At 31.6% G+C, this 17237-nt stretch overlaps 1 long non-coding RNA gene across 1 annotated transcript; it reads left to right on the plus strand.

Annotated features, from left to right (window-relative positions):
- Positions 1-3831: 3831 nt before the first annotated feature.
- LOC146913089 (uncharacterized) lies at positions 3832-6736 on the plus strand. Its single transcript, XR_015013283.1, has 3 exons — positions 3832-4117; positions 4245-4614; positions 5186-6736. It is a non-coding gene; the product is annotated as an uncharacterized LOC146913089 (long non-coding RNA).
- The last annotated feature ends 10501 nt before the right edge of the window (positions 6737-17237 follow it).

The following is a 17237-nucleotide window of genomic DNA, read 5'->3' on the forward strand; positions in this document are numbered from 1 at the left end:
GGGCAAATTAAACTATTTGGAAGGGCAATTAAGAGTGATTTTACCAGCAATATTAGGTATCCAACTGAGTTATGTGACCATCTAAGATGATCAATGTTTATAATTTCTGCAGGAAACAATGACTACATCAGCAGCTATCTTCAACCTCAATTTTTTGACAATAACAAGCTATACCAACCTAAGTCTTTTGTTAGGTTGGTATAGCTAGTTACTATCATAAAATTGAGGTTGAAGATAGTTGTCGATGTAATCATTGCATTCTGCGGAAATTATAAATATTAATTGCCTTAGATGGTCAAATAACTCAGCTGGATATCTAACATTGCTGGTCAAATCACTCTTAACTTCACTTTCAAATATGGTAGTTTTTTTTGTCAAAGTTATAATCTGCCATGCAATATCGACAAAATTTCTATTATGTAAATAAATTAATTTATTCAATTTTTATTTAGTTTTTATCTCATTAATGATATATATTTCATAGTTGATGACTAGTAATATTTCATAGTTTCTATCTATATCTTTCCTTCTCCCCCTTCTTGTTCGAGTCTCTTTGGATCCACCATAGCAGACACATTTTGATTGCTGTTCACCTATTAGCACTTAGTAAATTATGGGCCTTGGTCAAATATGCGAGCTTAACTTGGGAAACCTTTTTCATTGCTTCTATTTACAATTGAATATAATAACTTTTTTGTGTCGAACCGGATGGATCAACTTAATATAAATCGATAATCACACCCTGTTGTGAACTTTGTCATGGCTTCTAGTTGAAATGTGTTTCTTGCAATTATAATATTAATTCAAACTCTTCAATTCAATGGAAATTCAAGTAGTGACGGTCGATCTGTATTTTATTGGGATTTGAAGACAAATTTGTGAAAAAATATAATGTCTACAATCACAAATCTCATGTGCAATCATAACTTTGAAAGGCATATGAAAAAACTTACACATTATACACAATATTTTCAAAAAATCTCATGTGCAATAAATTATTGAAGGAATGCTTAGCTTTCTATTTTAATTCTCAACTTCTAAACATTACTTTCAACAATCAAGCTCAGCTGCATGCTACGTACTGTTAATGAATTTATTGTTGATGGCAAATGACAAAGTTGTCGAACTTACAAGTTTACGATTCTTAGTCACAAAATCTCGAGATTAATTCACAGGAGTGTTTAGTCCCTATAATCAAGAAATGTTGATGAAAAACGTTTTGGAAACTATACGTCGAAGAAGTTTTTATGAGGGCTTACATTACAATGTAAACTCTAAGAAACTCATATCAATAACTTCCTTTTTTTTAAATATGATTTTATGTGTAAATTGGGTAATCTCTATGTGTAGGTGTAGTAAATATTATTAGTCTCTTGATTGATGTAGGACTTATAGTTCCATCAATGTTGCACTACAATGGGTGGGTTTGAACACAGAACATCTCATGAAGAGATCTGAATTTTATGAACCAATTCCTCCACATCTAATGTCAGATCATTTAAAATATTTGAATTATCCATAAAATTTTAATGTCATACGAGTGTGATATTATGTTACATATATCTAATCAAATTTCACTGTATATGCAGACATTCACAGAGATGTTATATGAAAGTAAAAGTTGACACAAATATTATTACTTTATTGACACATATTTGAAAAAGTTTTAGTAATTAGTGCATAGAAACTGTGGATCATTGGAACCTTCCGGTCTCTCTGTGTAACTAGTTGACAATGACTGTTTCTAATTATCTTCATAATGGACACTGGAATTTACCTGAGTATCTGGTGAACAAAGATAAAGAACTGGTTGATAAGATTTGCAATGTCACCTTGCCTTTAGAGCCTGTCCCTGACAGACTGAACTGGAGTGGCTCTGTTGATGGAGAGCTGACTAATAAGCTTGCTTATGCTTTCCTTGTTGGTGAGGGCAACCCAGTTCCTTGGCACAAGCTTATATGGAACTCTTTCGTTCCCCCTACCAGGGCTTTTATTTTTTGGAGACTGATTCATGATAAATTTCCCACTGATGAGAACTTGCGTAAAAGGGGTTTGTTGTGTTGTTTCCATCTGTTGTTTCTGCTGTAATCACTCTGAATCATCTCAGCATCTTTTCTTTGATTGCCATGTCACTATCCGGATATGGAAGTGGCTAAGTACTGGTTCTGGTTAGCACCTTGACACATCCAATTCCTTCAATCCCATAATGTGTGGTGCTGGTAGGGGAAGCACTCTTGTTCAACAGGTTATGATATCTGCTATTATTCATGCCATTGGGGGTATATGGATGGAGAGGAACAATAGATATTACAACGATAGGAAGAAGAGTATCGAATTCTTGATCCATAGTATAACATCTGAGGTTCATCTCAGCTTTAATCTCGTTTTGGTTAAAGGCTCAACTGCTATGGCAAACTTCAAACTTTCTCAGATGTTTGGCATTCCCCTTAAACCGAGAAGAGTGTAGATTATAAATGATGTGAAGTGGAGCCCCCCTCCCACAGGTTGGATTAAGCTTAATGTTGATGGCTCCTCCATGGGTGCTCCTGTTACGGGCTCTATAGGCATTGTGATCAGGAATGAGCATGCGACCATTTAGTTATACTATGGATCAAGAATCTAAAAAATGAAGGCTTCTTAGGTTTGTTTGCTCATGCTTCTGTTTTAGAGGATGAGCTCAGTGCCTGTATGAAGGCTTTTAAGCTAGCTCAGGAATTGCATATTGAGAACCTTTGGCTCGAAACAAACTTTCTCCATGTTGTGAAGGCCTTTACTCTTGGAGTTGATGTTCCTTGGCGGCTTCTGACCAGATGGAATAACTGTTTATCTTTTGCTTCTCGAATCAGGTGTTAATTCACTCTCGTTCTTAGAGAGGGTAATTTGGTGGCTGACTCCTTGGCGAAGAACGGTCAACAGCTTGCGTTATTTTCTTTCCAATGGTGGTATGCTCCACCTCTTTTGTGGATTCATTACTTTCTAGAGATAGCATAGGCCTTTCTTTTTCTAGATTGTCTATGGACTAATTTGTACTATGGTTCAGGCATCTCCTGATTGTTATATCATATTTGCTTAATAAAAAAAATTATAAATAAATGGAAATTCTTGGATTCACAAAATAATAACATCCTTAAATTACTAGTATATTATTAAAACGCACAATATATTTTGAAAAAAATTGTGGTCAAACCTTTATATAAAACATCCATAAATTTAAGCAAAAAAAAGGTCAAATCTATTTGGTCAAAATATAAATCAGATACATTTGACTATGACTTTTTCTTATGACTATACCCAAATGAAGCATTAAATAATACTTAAATGGAAACTCATAATATTATAAAAAAACAAAATTTATTTTGAAAAACATTATTAATTAGAAGACTATCTAGTAGTTAATCATGAACTTGGACATCCTCCCTATTTTCATACAGGGAACTACACCATTTTAACTCTTTTGTTTTTGTATTTCATAACTTTAATGAAAGATCATTGCAACATTATTTGAATGCCATTTTTGAAATTCGAATTTCATTTCCCTCCTAAGTTCTCCTCTCATGCCACACGTCTTGTTCTCATTGGCTAAGACAATGTCCCCTTTATTTTTATTGTCTATGACAAGTCACATTGCCTCTTATTGGCTAAGACAATTGAAGCCTCTTTGTTATTGGTCAAGACAACACATGCCTCTTTTTCATTAGTCATGACAGTTCCTGCCACTTTTCTATTGGCCAAGACAACATGTGTCTCTTTCTCGTTGGCCACACCACCTCATCTACCTCACTCTTTCATAAAAGTGGTTCTATAAAATTTACTTTCCATCAAACTCATATCACTCACATGTTTCTCTCCTCACACTCTCAAACCCATACCACTTTCACCATCAATATCATCACCTTGTTCATCTAAACAATTTCTAAGTTTTTCAATCACCTTCGATTTCGTGTGACCTTAATGGTAATGTATTTCCACCATTTTTCATATAGTCCTCCAATTAATCGATTGTCGCTAATATTAAGGTTTGCTCTTTTGAAACGTTTAATTCAAATCCTTGTGACACCTCCTTGAGGATCTGTAGAACTTCATTCTAGAGCTTGTGCTAGAAAGAAAAGCGCATAAGGTAAGGGTTTTTTTCCTCATACATTCATACAAATGGTACGGGTTTATTCCTTTTACATTCTTTACTTTATTACTTGATTTCTAAAATACATTGTCATACATATTTTTTATTTCCTAATATTTTTCAGGTCTGGGAACTATTAAAGTGATTTTGTGAAATTCAAGATCTGAAAAACCATTGTGATTATAGGAGCTTGAGAAGGAACTTATCAACCACGGTTCGATGAATTAGATTTCCCAGAGATATCCGAGACAGGAATGGATGGAAGTTAAGTCTCAATTTAACTACGGTGTGATGGTGATTTCTGACTAATATGTGAAATTGGTCCATCAAGTTCCACAAAAACTTCTTCTATTCAAGTGGAAATTAAAGCTATGAAAAAGGAAGCCCAAGTTAAACTCACATCTTTCATTTATGTCAGATGCTTTTTTGTGGCATTAAACAGGGACAATGATTCATTACTACTAAAAGTGTTAATAGGTGAACTATAATCAAAGGCGGCAAGGTTATCAAAATCGGGACTTTACTTCAAGTCGAAAGGGAGTAGCAAAATCGGGACTCGTAAAATCGCAATCAAAATCGAAGGATTTTACTCAAGGACTTTTGTAGAATCGATGTAGGATAGCAAAGTCGGGACTCGTAAAATCGCAATCAAAATCGAGGATTGTACCAAAACAAAAATAATGTTTAATATATGTTATAAATTGCATATAGCCATAAATGACTAAAGTTCAAAGTCCACAAACATATACATAAATGTGGGGGAAGTGAAAGAATGAAATTTTTTAGCCTTTTGGGTCTTTATAGAACGGGTCATGGATTCAAATCGGGTCAATTTACGATCTGGGTCAAAAATTAACCTTTATCAAAAAATGAACAGAATCCTTTAAAATCCATCAAAATCCTGCGATTTTGAATGGATTTCACGATTTTGTGCGATTTTGTGCGATTTTGATAGGATTTTGTCTATTTTTGGGACTTTGCTATGGATTTGAGTCGTTGAAGCTACACAAAGTCGCAAAAACCAGGATTTTGGGACTTAAGTCGGGTTTTTGATAACAATGAAAGGCGGTGACTCTGGTGGATCCAAATTCTAAACTTGGAGACACCAGACAAGACAGGGAAAACAAATATATATATATATATATATATATATATATATATATATATATATATATACACACACACACACACATATATATGGTGTAGTTCCTTTATGCTTCCTTTAATAATTTCACTTAGATAGAACTAGCTTGTAGATATAAATAGTGGCATTCTTATCAATGAATGATCACTTGAGTCTTCAGAAATTACCTTTGTTTTTGGGAATTGAAAATAATGGTAATTTTCAAAGACAAAGGCACCTTCTGAAGACTCAAGGTTAACCATCCATTGATAAGAATGTCTAGATATATTTAAGATCTTGTTCTGGCTAAGTCAATTCATTTATAAGAAGCATATTGGCATTGGTTCATTTAGCAAGAATTGCACTATCTATATCTTTCTTTCTTCCCCTTCTTGTTCCAGCGTCTCCAGGTTCAGAATTTGGATCCACCAGAGAAGTCACCTTTGATTTTTAGTTCACCTGTTAGCACTCTTAGTAATAAATTACGACCCTTGGTCAAAGCCACACCAAAGCATCTGACCCTTTGATCTTTGTTCACCTTTCATAACTTTTATACGAAACCTGATAGCTTAACTTGGGCTTCCATTACGGATGCTGTCAAAAAGCACCTGGTTCATTGTGTGATCACTATCTCTATTGTAAGAGTTCAATGTTACTTCTATTGCAATGGTTGACATTTTTTTTTTCTCTTTTAATATTGTAGTGCAACGAAGTTCTGATGTTGTATGAACTGAGACTGAGTTCTCAGATATTAATGGTAAAATTTTTGGAAAGTAAAGATCTATAATGGTGAATATATGATCTTTCAATGCAAGGTAAATTCTCCAAATAAATTAGCCTTAATATTTGGGCTCTTTCAAGTTTTCTAAAGGATAACAACCTATAGATATCACCTTAAAGCATAAACATGTTGTTTTTTATGATGCTTAATAATAGCAACTAGTCAAGTATATTTCTTTTATGACTTGCAAATGAAAGCAGTGAAGCAAATATGAAGGTATCTTTGTATGCATCTGTAATTACTCAAATTACTCAAGTATATTGTCAACGAAAGATGTAACGTCCATCATTTGTGAAATTGGTAGGTAGTACGATTTATGAGGAAATTGTTGGCTGCCTTAAAAGAAGATGTTCTAACCGAAGGAACATTTGGTGTGGAAGATTGATTCAATTGGTGCAAATGATTTATTTAAAAGCTGAAGCATATTTAAAACAATAAGAGTCATGGAAGTTACTGTAATGATCAAAGATTCCAAAGGAAATCTCCTATAAATAACTTCCCCTTTTTAATAAAAATTTTTATGTGTAAATTCGGTAATCTCTACTTGTAGTAAATATTGGTCTCTTGATTGATGATTGATATAGGACTATAATTAGTAGAAACGATCTCTCTCAATAGTTTCATCAATGTTGCACGGATGTAGTATCAAAAGTAAGTGTAATTTTGTATCGTTTCCAAACGGATTAGTGCGATATTTAAGCCGTTTCAACAATCGATATCGTTTTAAGTGATGGGTTTATAATTTGTTTGTTTAGAAAACCTAATAGAACTATAGTGCAATAAATAAAATTGAGTTTAGCAGAGAGATAAGTTTGTCGGGATTAAACTTCATAAACCTATTGCATATGCACTGTCATGATTAGAATCACCGATCCTAGTTTTATTCGATATTTTCAAGTATTGCTCGACAAACGTTATTTAGTCTAATTAAAGTCCTGGGTTCGATCATATTGATTAATCAACGATTTCTCTGCCTATTAATCAATAAGAAAGCATTATGATTCAATACTTGAGTGAATATTAAGACTAAACCCTATTTTTAGAATTTAGTACTCAATAGATGTTATCCTAGTCTAGATTTAAAAGATACTTTTCAATATTCATTCAAATCATATGATTAAAGCAATAAACTCAAGAACAACATCAATATCATGAATAAACTAGAATCATGTAATTGCATAATCAAGAGCAGTACATAATTAGAAAAATTGTTTTCATTTAATCCCAACTAAAAGGTAAATTAGCTAGTTATTGTCATGGAAGCTTTACAAAGATGAGAAAAGATGAATTGATTTTCCATCAAGCCTTGATTTCTCAAGAAATGTTGTTAATCCACCTTCAATTCGTGCCAATTGGTTTTCCTCCCTCTTTCTCTCTATTTTTCGCTCTAGAGTAAGTGATTGATCCCAGCTGAAATGTCACAAAAGTTATTTGTACCATGTCTGAAGCATTTTTCACCAGTGGGTTTCTTCCACGTACATCAGCAAAGTGGCCCTCAAACCGCCTTAGCTCGCCATGGTGAACTCGTGTCTCGCTCAGCCACGCCCTGGTTTTCAGTATTTCCATGCTCTTTACTTATCTTCGTTTGGACTCCGATGCAGGCTCGGCATGGTAAGCCTCATGGCCAAGACCTCGCTGCAAGATTGCTTGGCCACACCCTGAGCTTCTGATTTTGGGTGCTTTATGCCTACCTTCGTTGGGGGTTCGCTGTAGCGAGCCTCTAAGTGCACTTTTTCTTATTTCTTTGATCATTAAATCCCTTGGCCAGTAAATTCCTACATAATTGGTTGGTATTAGACATAAAAAGCATAAAGTAACTTTTATCTATTAATTTGAAGTTTTTCATGTGATAACTTTCAAAAATAAATAACTAAAGTGCCTAAATTATATGTTATTTAACTAATTTCCGGTAGTTATCATGCACTTTAATGGGTGGGTTTAAACACAGTACATCTCACGAAGAGATTGAATTTTATGAACCTATTCCTTCACATATAATGTCAAATCATTTAAAATATTTGAATTATTCATAAAATTTTAATGTCATCTGAGTGTAGTATTATGTTACACTTATATCTAATCAAATTTCACCATATGTAGACATTCATAGAGATTTTTTTTTTTTTTTGAGGAAAGACATTCACATAGATGTTTTATGAAGTAAAAATTTACACAATATTATGACTTTGTTGAACACATATTTGAAAAATGTTACGCAATTAGTGCATAGAAGTTAATCTCTTATAGTTGAATCGGAGTGAAAACTTCGTCCCAATAGTATGGTAACCTAAAAAGAAATTAATATCTTAAAAATTGGATTTCTCACAATTTTTTTAATAATAATAATAAATACCCCTTCAATTTTAAATATAAGTAAAAAAAATAAAAGTGGAATGTTTTTTGTCTAAAGTAGGATCAAATACACAATTGACTTTTTATTGTATTAAATAAGAAATAAATGGAAATTCTTGAATTCACAAAAATAATAAGATCCCTAAATTACTAGTATTATAAAAACACACAATATATTTTCAAAAAATTGTGGTCAAACCTTTATATAGAACATCCTTAAATTTCAGTAAAAATAAAATAAAAAATGGTCAAATATTTGGTCAAAATTCTGATCAGATACATTTGACTTTTTCTTATGACTATAATAAAAAATATTTCCATTTAGTATATATCCTAAAAAATTAAAATATTAAAAAAATGATATCCTTCCTTCCTCATAAATTTCCATTTGTTTCAAACCAAGAAGATACATTGTTTTAATCCTCTTACTTGTTACTTGTTAATAGCCTCAATGTCTTACACTTTCAATCGAAACAAAAATATCTCTCTCACTCCCTCAATGGCTTGTGTTATGATAGTGCAATAAAAAACAATGCATACTATTCCAGAATCCATTCAAGTTCATCTTCACCATAAATAAATCAATGGCAAATCTTGTCATTAGGTTAGTTTTCTAAGATTCTTTAATTTTTCATAATATCCTCATTTTCATTTTAAGTTGATTTGATTCAGCTACTTTGTATTGTATGTAGATGTAGTTGGATGAAAACATATTAATATTATACATTGTGATTCCATACCCTTTTTCAAATCCCTAAGTTCATTTGAAATGTTAAAAAAAATCGTTGATGGGTTGTAGGATTAAGATTTTTTTCGATTTAATTTAAAAAGAAAGTAAATGTGTATCCCTATATCTTTGATTCCCAATTTTCCACATTGAAGTGGCGACAAAAAACAACAAATTTGGATGATAAATGCAAGAACCTATGATATAACAAACCCTGTGTAATTTGATTTTGCAACAATGCCTCTTGAACAAGTTTGGTTCACCTTTTATCATTTTTTTTTTAAAAAAACCTTTTATCATCTTTAATTAGGTTATATTTTCAAAACTTTCATATTTTTTAAATGAGGATGATTTTGGTGTGTTTAATTCAGATATTGGGAAAAGGCAGAAGAAGTAGACTTGTTGAATTATTTGAACTTGCAACAACAGCATATCAAGAGATATTGAATTGTGTATTCCAAATACAATTTATGTTTGCATTGATCTGAAGGCCCTTATGATCTGTTGGAGAAATTGTTTGTACATGGTAGATTCTGATTAGATGTTGAGACTCTTTGAAATGTGAACTTATGAGTTATAGAAACAATAGCTCTTCATTCTCAAAAGTGGAAAACAGTTTCAGGGTAGTAGAAGGTATATGTCATTCAAAATAACAAGATGAAGTAGAAACAACCAATTTTTTATATAGAAGGCACAAGAAAGCAAGGTTAAATGAAAATTATTCTGGAAGACTGGTGCCTACCTTCTGGAAATCAATGTTCTCTACGGCTCCAAGTGGACATTTTTCAGGTATGTATACTGATCTGCAATGAAACTAATATTTTATTTTAACCTTTTACATTCCTGGCTTGATTTTTTATTGCTAAGATGAACTTTCCTGCATTTTGTTTATTTTCTCACAATTTTTTTAATAATAATAATAATAATAATAAATATAATAATAAATACCCCTTCGATTTTAAATATATTTGTCATCGTGAGATTTGCTCAGCTGATAGGGAGATTGCATAATATATGCAAGGTCTCGGGTTCAAACCTTAGCCACCACAAAAAAAAAAACAATATAAGTAAAGAAAAAGTCGAATGCTTTTCAGTCTAAACTAGGATCAAATACACAATTTATTTTTTTCTTGTATTAAATAAGAAATAAATGAAAATTCTTGAATTCACAAAATGATAACATCCTTAAATTACTAGTATTATAAAAACACACCGATTCGGTTATCACCATCACCCCCTAGTGAACTTAAATCTTTCCTTCCACCCTTACTCCATTCAGATTTATTAGGGGAATCTAATTCATATAACCATGGGTTGATAAGTTCCTTTACAAGCTCATCTAATAACAATGGTTCTTTGAGGTCTAGAATTTCACAAAATTTCTCTAAAATCTCCAAAACCCGACAAACAAGAAACAAGAAAATGCTATAGTGCATCAGTTTCACGAATGTTACATGATATTGGTCAATCCAATCGTGACACATAGACCAATTGAATTGGATTCTCTCCTTTTTTGTGTCACATCCTTTGATGTTTAAAAAATAACATTGCCACGTGTCACAATTGGATTGGTTTCTGACAAGTGGCATTATGTCACTAAAGTGCAATCCCATGGCAACAACCCACCTCTATTGATTTTCTTATAAATTAATGATTGTGTTAAGGACCATTGGCAGCCGACCCAATACAACATATCTCTCTCTCTCTCTCTCTCTCTCTCTCTCTCTCTCTCTCTCTCTCTCTCTCTCTCTCTCTCTCTCTCTCAAATTGTGTGTATGATTGGATTGATTACGATCTAATGTTAGAGATCGGGATAAATCAATGGAAACTCCATATATAATACCCAAAGGCCAAAGCAGCATTATATACATAAAAAATTATCAGTAATTTTCAACGTGTTTTGTCTTATTTTAATTTTTTTTTCATGATTCCTTATTCCTTTTAATTTTATGATGTTTGATTTTTAGTTCCTAATGAAAACCTAACAAATTAGTGTTGGGCCTAAACAAACGGATCGACCCATATTATCATCCCTAATGAAAACTTAACCTAAAAAAAACCTCATCTATATTTGCCTATAAATTATCACTTGGCATGGACCAACGGCAGCTGCTTTCACAAAATAACTTCAACCCCCCGCCTCTCTCTCTCTCTCTCATCTTGTGTATGACTAGGTTGAGTGTAATCTAACGTTAGAGATCAAAAATCATTGTATTTTCTCTTATTTTCATCGGTAAATCATCGGTAATATTGTTTTTTCACCTTATTTTCATCTATTTTTTGTTGATTCCTTTTTCAGTTAAATCTTGTGATATTTCTTGTTTAGATTCGTGAGCGAGGAAAAAAAACTTGGTTTATGGATCATGATTTATGACATGGTCAACTCTTTTATCCATGTTGCTCTGCAAAAAAACTCGAACGACTATGATTTCTTTTATTAAACATAAAAGATTTGGGATCCATCGGAAAATGTAATATTATGATAAGTATATTCCGATGCATCCCAATCTTTTATGTAATCAAAGAAATCATATTCGTTGGAGATTTTCGCAGAGCAACATCGATAAAAGACTTGATCATGTCATAAATCATGTTGATTCCTTTTTCTGTTAAATCTTGTAATATTTCTTGTTTAGATTCGTGAGCGAGGAAAAAAAACTTGGTTTATGGATCATGATTTATGACATGGTCAACTCTTTTATCCATGTTGCTCTGCAAAAAAACTCCAACGATTATGATTTCTTTTATTAAACATAAAAGATTTGGGATGCATCGGAAAATTTAATATTATGATAAGTATATTCCGATGCATCCCAATCTTTTATATATGTTTAATCAAAGAAATCATATTCGTTGGAGATTTTTGCAGAGCAACATGGATAAAAGACTTGATCATGTCATAAATCATGTTGATTCCTTTTTCAGTTAAATCTTGTGATATTTCTTGTTTAGTTTCGTGAGCGAGGAAAAAAAACTTGGTTTATGGATCATGATTTATGACATGGTAAACTCTTTTATCCATGTTGCTCTACAAAAAAACTCCAACGACTATGATTTCTTTTATTAAACACAAAAGATTTGGGATGCATCGGAAAATATAATATTATGATAAGTATATTCCGATGCATCCCAATCTTTTATATATGTTTAATCAAAGAAATCATATTCGTTGGAGATTTTTGCAGAGCAACATGGATAAAAGACTTGATCATGTCATAAATCATGTTGATTCCTTTTTCAGTTAAATCTTGTGATATTTCTTGTTTAGATTCGTGAGCGAGGAAAAAAACTTGGTTTATGGATCTTGATTTATGACATGGTCAACTCTTTTATCCTTGTTGCTCTCCAAAAAAACTCCAACGACTATGATTTCTTTTATTAAACACAAGATTTGGGATGCATCGGAAAATGTAATATTATGATAAGTATATTCCGATGCATCCCAATCTTCTATGTTGAATCAAAGAAATTATATTCGTTGGAGATTTTTGCAGAGCAACATGGATAAAAGACTTGATCATGTCATAAATCATGTTGATTCCTTTTTCAGTTAAATCTTGTGATATTTCTTGTTTAGATTCGTGAGCGAGGAAAAAAAACTTGGTTTATGGATCATGGTTTATGACATGGTGAACTCTTTTATCCATGTTGCTATGCAAAAAAGAACGACGATGATTTCTTTTATTAAACATAAAAGACTTGGGATGCATCGGAAAATGTAATATTATGATAAGTATATTCTGATTCATCCCAATCTTTGATGTTTAATCAAAGAAATCATATTCGTTGGAGATTTTTACATAGCAACATGGATAAAAGACTTGATCATGTCATAAATCATGTTGATTCCTTTTTCAGTTAAATCTTGTGATATTTCTTGTTTATATTCGTGAGCGAGGAATAATAACTTGGTTCATGGATCATGATTTATGACATGGTCAACTCTTTTATCCATGTTGCTCTGCAAAAAAACTCCAACGACTATGATTTCTTTTATTAAACATAAAATATTTGGGATGCATCGGAAAATATAATAATACGATAAGTATATTCCGATGCATCCCAATCTTTTATGTTTAATCAAAGAAATCATATTCGTTGGAGATTTTTGCAGAGCAACATGGATAAAAGACTTAATCATGTCATAAATCATGTTGATTCCTTTTTCAATTAAATCTTGTGATATCTCTTGTTTATATTCGTGAGCGAGGAAAAAAAAACTTGCATTTATGGATCATGATTTATGACATGGTCAACTATTTTATCCATGTTGCTCTACAAAAAAACTCCAACGACTATGATTCCTTTTATTAAACATAAAATATTTGGGATGCATCGGAAAATATAATAATATGATAAGTATATTCTGATGCATCCCAATCTTTTATGTTTAATCAAAGAAATCATATTCGTTGGAGATTTTTGCAGAGCAACATGGATAAAAGACTTGATCATGTCATAAATCATGTTGATTCCTTTTTCAATTAAATCTTGTGATATCTCTTGTTTAGATTCGTGAGCGAGGAAAAAAAACTTGGTTTTTTGGATCATGATTTATGACATGGTCAACTATTTTATCCATGTTGCTCTACAAAAAAAAAATCCAACGACTATGATTTCTTTTATTAAACATAAAAGATTTGGGATGCATCGGAAAATGTAATATTATGATAAGTATATTCTGATGCATCCCAATCTTTTATGATTAATCAAAGAAATCATATTCGTTGGAGATTTTTGCACAGCAACATGGATAAAAGACTTGATCATGTCATAAATCATGATCCATAAACCAAGTTTTTTTTACCTAGGTCGCGAATCTAAAGAAGAAATATCACAAGATTTAACTGAAAATGGAATCAACAAAAAATATATGAAAACAAGGTGAAAAAACAATTATTACTGATGATTTACTATGTACCTAGTATAATGGAGTTGCCATCGATTAAAATAAGATAAAACACAATGATTCCTGATATCTAACATTAGATTATACTCAATCTAATCATACGCAAGATGAGAGAAAGAGCGGGGGGGAAAGGTTGAAGTTATTTTGTGACTGCTGCTGGTCCATGCCAAGTGATTCCCAACACTAATTTATAAGCAAATATATAGAGGATGGTTTTTGATTTTCATTAGGGATGATAATATGGGTCGATCCGTTCCTTTAGACCCAACACTAATTTATTATGTTTTCATTAGGAACTAAAATCAAACATCATAATATTAAAAGGAATAAAGAATCATTAAACAAAAATTAAAATAAGACAAAACACGATGAAAATAATTACCGATAATTTTTTATGTATATAATACTGCTTTGAGTATTATGGAGTTTCCATTGATTTATCCCGATCTCTAACATTAGATCATAATCAATCCAATCATACACACAATTTGAGAGAGAGAGAGAGAGAGAGAGAGAGAGAGAGAGAGTGAGGTTGTATTGGGTCGACCGTCGTTGGTCCTTATAAATTGAACGCAAACATTAATTTATAAGAAAATAGAGGAGGGTTGTTGATACGGGATTGCACTTTAGTGACATAATGTCACATGACAGAAACCAATCCAATTGTGACATGTGGCAATGTTATTTTTCTAAACATAAAAGGATGTGACACACAAAAGGAGAGAAACCAATTCAATTTGTCTGTGTCACGATTGAATTGACCAATGTCATGTAACATTCGTGCAATGTTATTTATGATCCATAGCCGAAGGATGAGATATGACATTTTTTCAAGGTTAGCACTTTTATTAAATTTATAACTAGTTTCCGAAGTTGGTTACAACAAAAGAATTCTTCAATTTGTCGGGATTTGTATTAAACTAGACAATGATTCATATCTAGCAAACTTTTAATTCATCAAAAACATTGTGTATGTGTGTGTATTTTATACTCTATCTTTAGCAAGTTCATAAAAAACATTAGTGTTTGTGTTACAGATAAAGCTCTCATACAGTTCAACAAATATTGAGAGGGAAATCCATAAACAAAAGGAATGAACTTAACTACAAATACCACGAAGATAACAAGTGATTTGCATGAAGCACCATATTTTCTAGGTCAACTGTGTCACTTAAGATGGGACGGAGGTGATATTATTAAGAGATAAAAGGAAATTCTTGGTCAAAACCATTTGGTCAAAATTCAGATGAGATACTTTAACTTTTTCTTAGGACTTTACCTAGATGAAGCATTAAATAATAATTAAACGGAAACTCTTAATGCTAATAATAATAACATACTTAAAATAATATTATATAAATACAAAATTTAATTTCCCCATGAATATCTAATATTAATTGTTTTTTTTATTTCTGTAGGTATTTTTATTTTGGGTACAAATTTCTATTGGTGTTTTATCCATCTTGAATACATCTGATACCCTTCAACTATTGTATCGCGTTGTATTTTTCATAATTTATATATAAGGAACAATACTAATTTAATATTGTAATAATTACTCATTATATTTGGAAGAAAAAAAATTAACATGTTAGTATTATAAAAAAAATCGATAATGTATTATAAAAAAAAACGATAATTATTATACAGTTTATAAGGAAGTGGGTAAGTTTTTCCATTTAGTATATATTTTAAAAAATAAAAACATTAAAAAAAATATCCTTCCTTCCTCATAAATTTCCATTTATTTTAAACCGAGAAGATACAATGTTTTGACCCTTTTCCCCCAGTTATTTATTAATAGCTTCGATGTCTTACACTTTCAATCCAAACTAAAATATCTCTCTCTCTATCTCTCTCTCTCTCTCTCTCTCTCTCTCTCTCTCTCTCTCTCTCTCTCTCTCTCTCTCTCTCTCTCTCTCTCTCTCTCTCTCTCTATCTATCTATCTATCTATCTATCTATCTATCTCCCTCACTTATCCAAATGCTTATGATGTGACACCGCAATCAAAAACAATGCATGCTATTTCATTTCAATCTATTTCAATTCATTTTCACCATAACTCAGTGACAAATCTTGTCATTAGGTTGGTTTTCTAAACTTTTTTTCATTTTTCCTTATAACCTTATTTTCATTTTGTCGATTTGATTCAGCTCCTTTGTATTGTTTGTAGATGAAGTGGGATGAAAACATATTAATATTATATATTTGATTCCATACCCTTTTTTAAAGCCATGAGTTCATTTGAAAGTAAAAAAAAATTGATAGGTTGTAGGATGATGATTTTTTTTTTTTAGGTTTAATATGACTAGCTAGAATGAAAATGTGTATGGCTTTGATTTCTAATTTTGATGTTGACTTTGATGCTAAATGCATGAACGGAAGAAATTAAATAAGAAGCCCTACATAATTAGATTTTACGATAAATTCTTCGATTAAGTTTAGTACCTTTTATCATCTTTAATTAGGTTTTGTTTTCAATATTGTTCTATTTTACTGAGAGTGTAAAAGCCTCATGAACCGAATAATTTTTTGTATGCTTTTTTAAATGAGAATGATTTGGGTGTGCTAAATTCAATATATTAAGTGAATATTGATTTATGTATTACAAATACAGTTTATGCAGGCATGATCTCAAAGGCCTATATGATCTGTTAGAGAAATGGTTGGTACATGATAGATTTGGATTACATGTTCGATTTGTGCAAGACAAAATAGAACAGCTTCATGGTGTGCATAACGGAATCAGTTGTAGAATGGTCAATCAAAATATCAAGATGAAGGAGAGGAATTTCAAGGTTTATATAGAAGGACTTTGAAGGAAAGATAGACTGGTAAAAAATTTAAGGAAGACCAATGTCAACCTCCTTGAAAACCATTGTTCTCTATGGCTCCTATTAAACTCATTGGTGACATTTTTTGAGGTATATGTATACTAGTCTTCAATGAAACTCATATTTTTATTTCACACTATTACATTCTTTGCTTCATTATTTGGTTGCTAAGATGCATTTTCATGCATTTTTTTTTTTATTTCCTTCTATTTTTCAGGTTTGGGAGCTATTAAAGCGATTTTATGAAATTTAAGATCTGAAAAACCATTGTTTTTATAGGAGCTTGATAAGCATGGTTCGTTGAATTAGATTTTCTAGAAAAATCCGAGAGGGGAATGGTGGAAGTCAAGTTTCAATTTAACTACAGGATGATGGTGATTGCCGACTAAT

Source organism: Medicago sativa, chromosome 6 (genome assembly GCF_051527215.1).
Source record: "Medicago sativa cultivar Bolivia chromosome 6, Bolivia_mono, whole genome shotgun sequence".
NCBI lineage: Eukaryota > Viridiplantae > Streptophyta > Magnoliopsida > Fabales > Fabaceae > Medicago > Medicago sativa.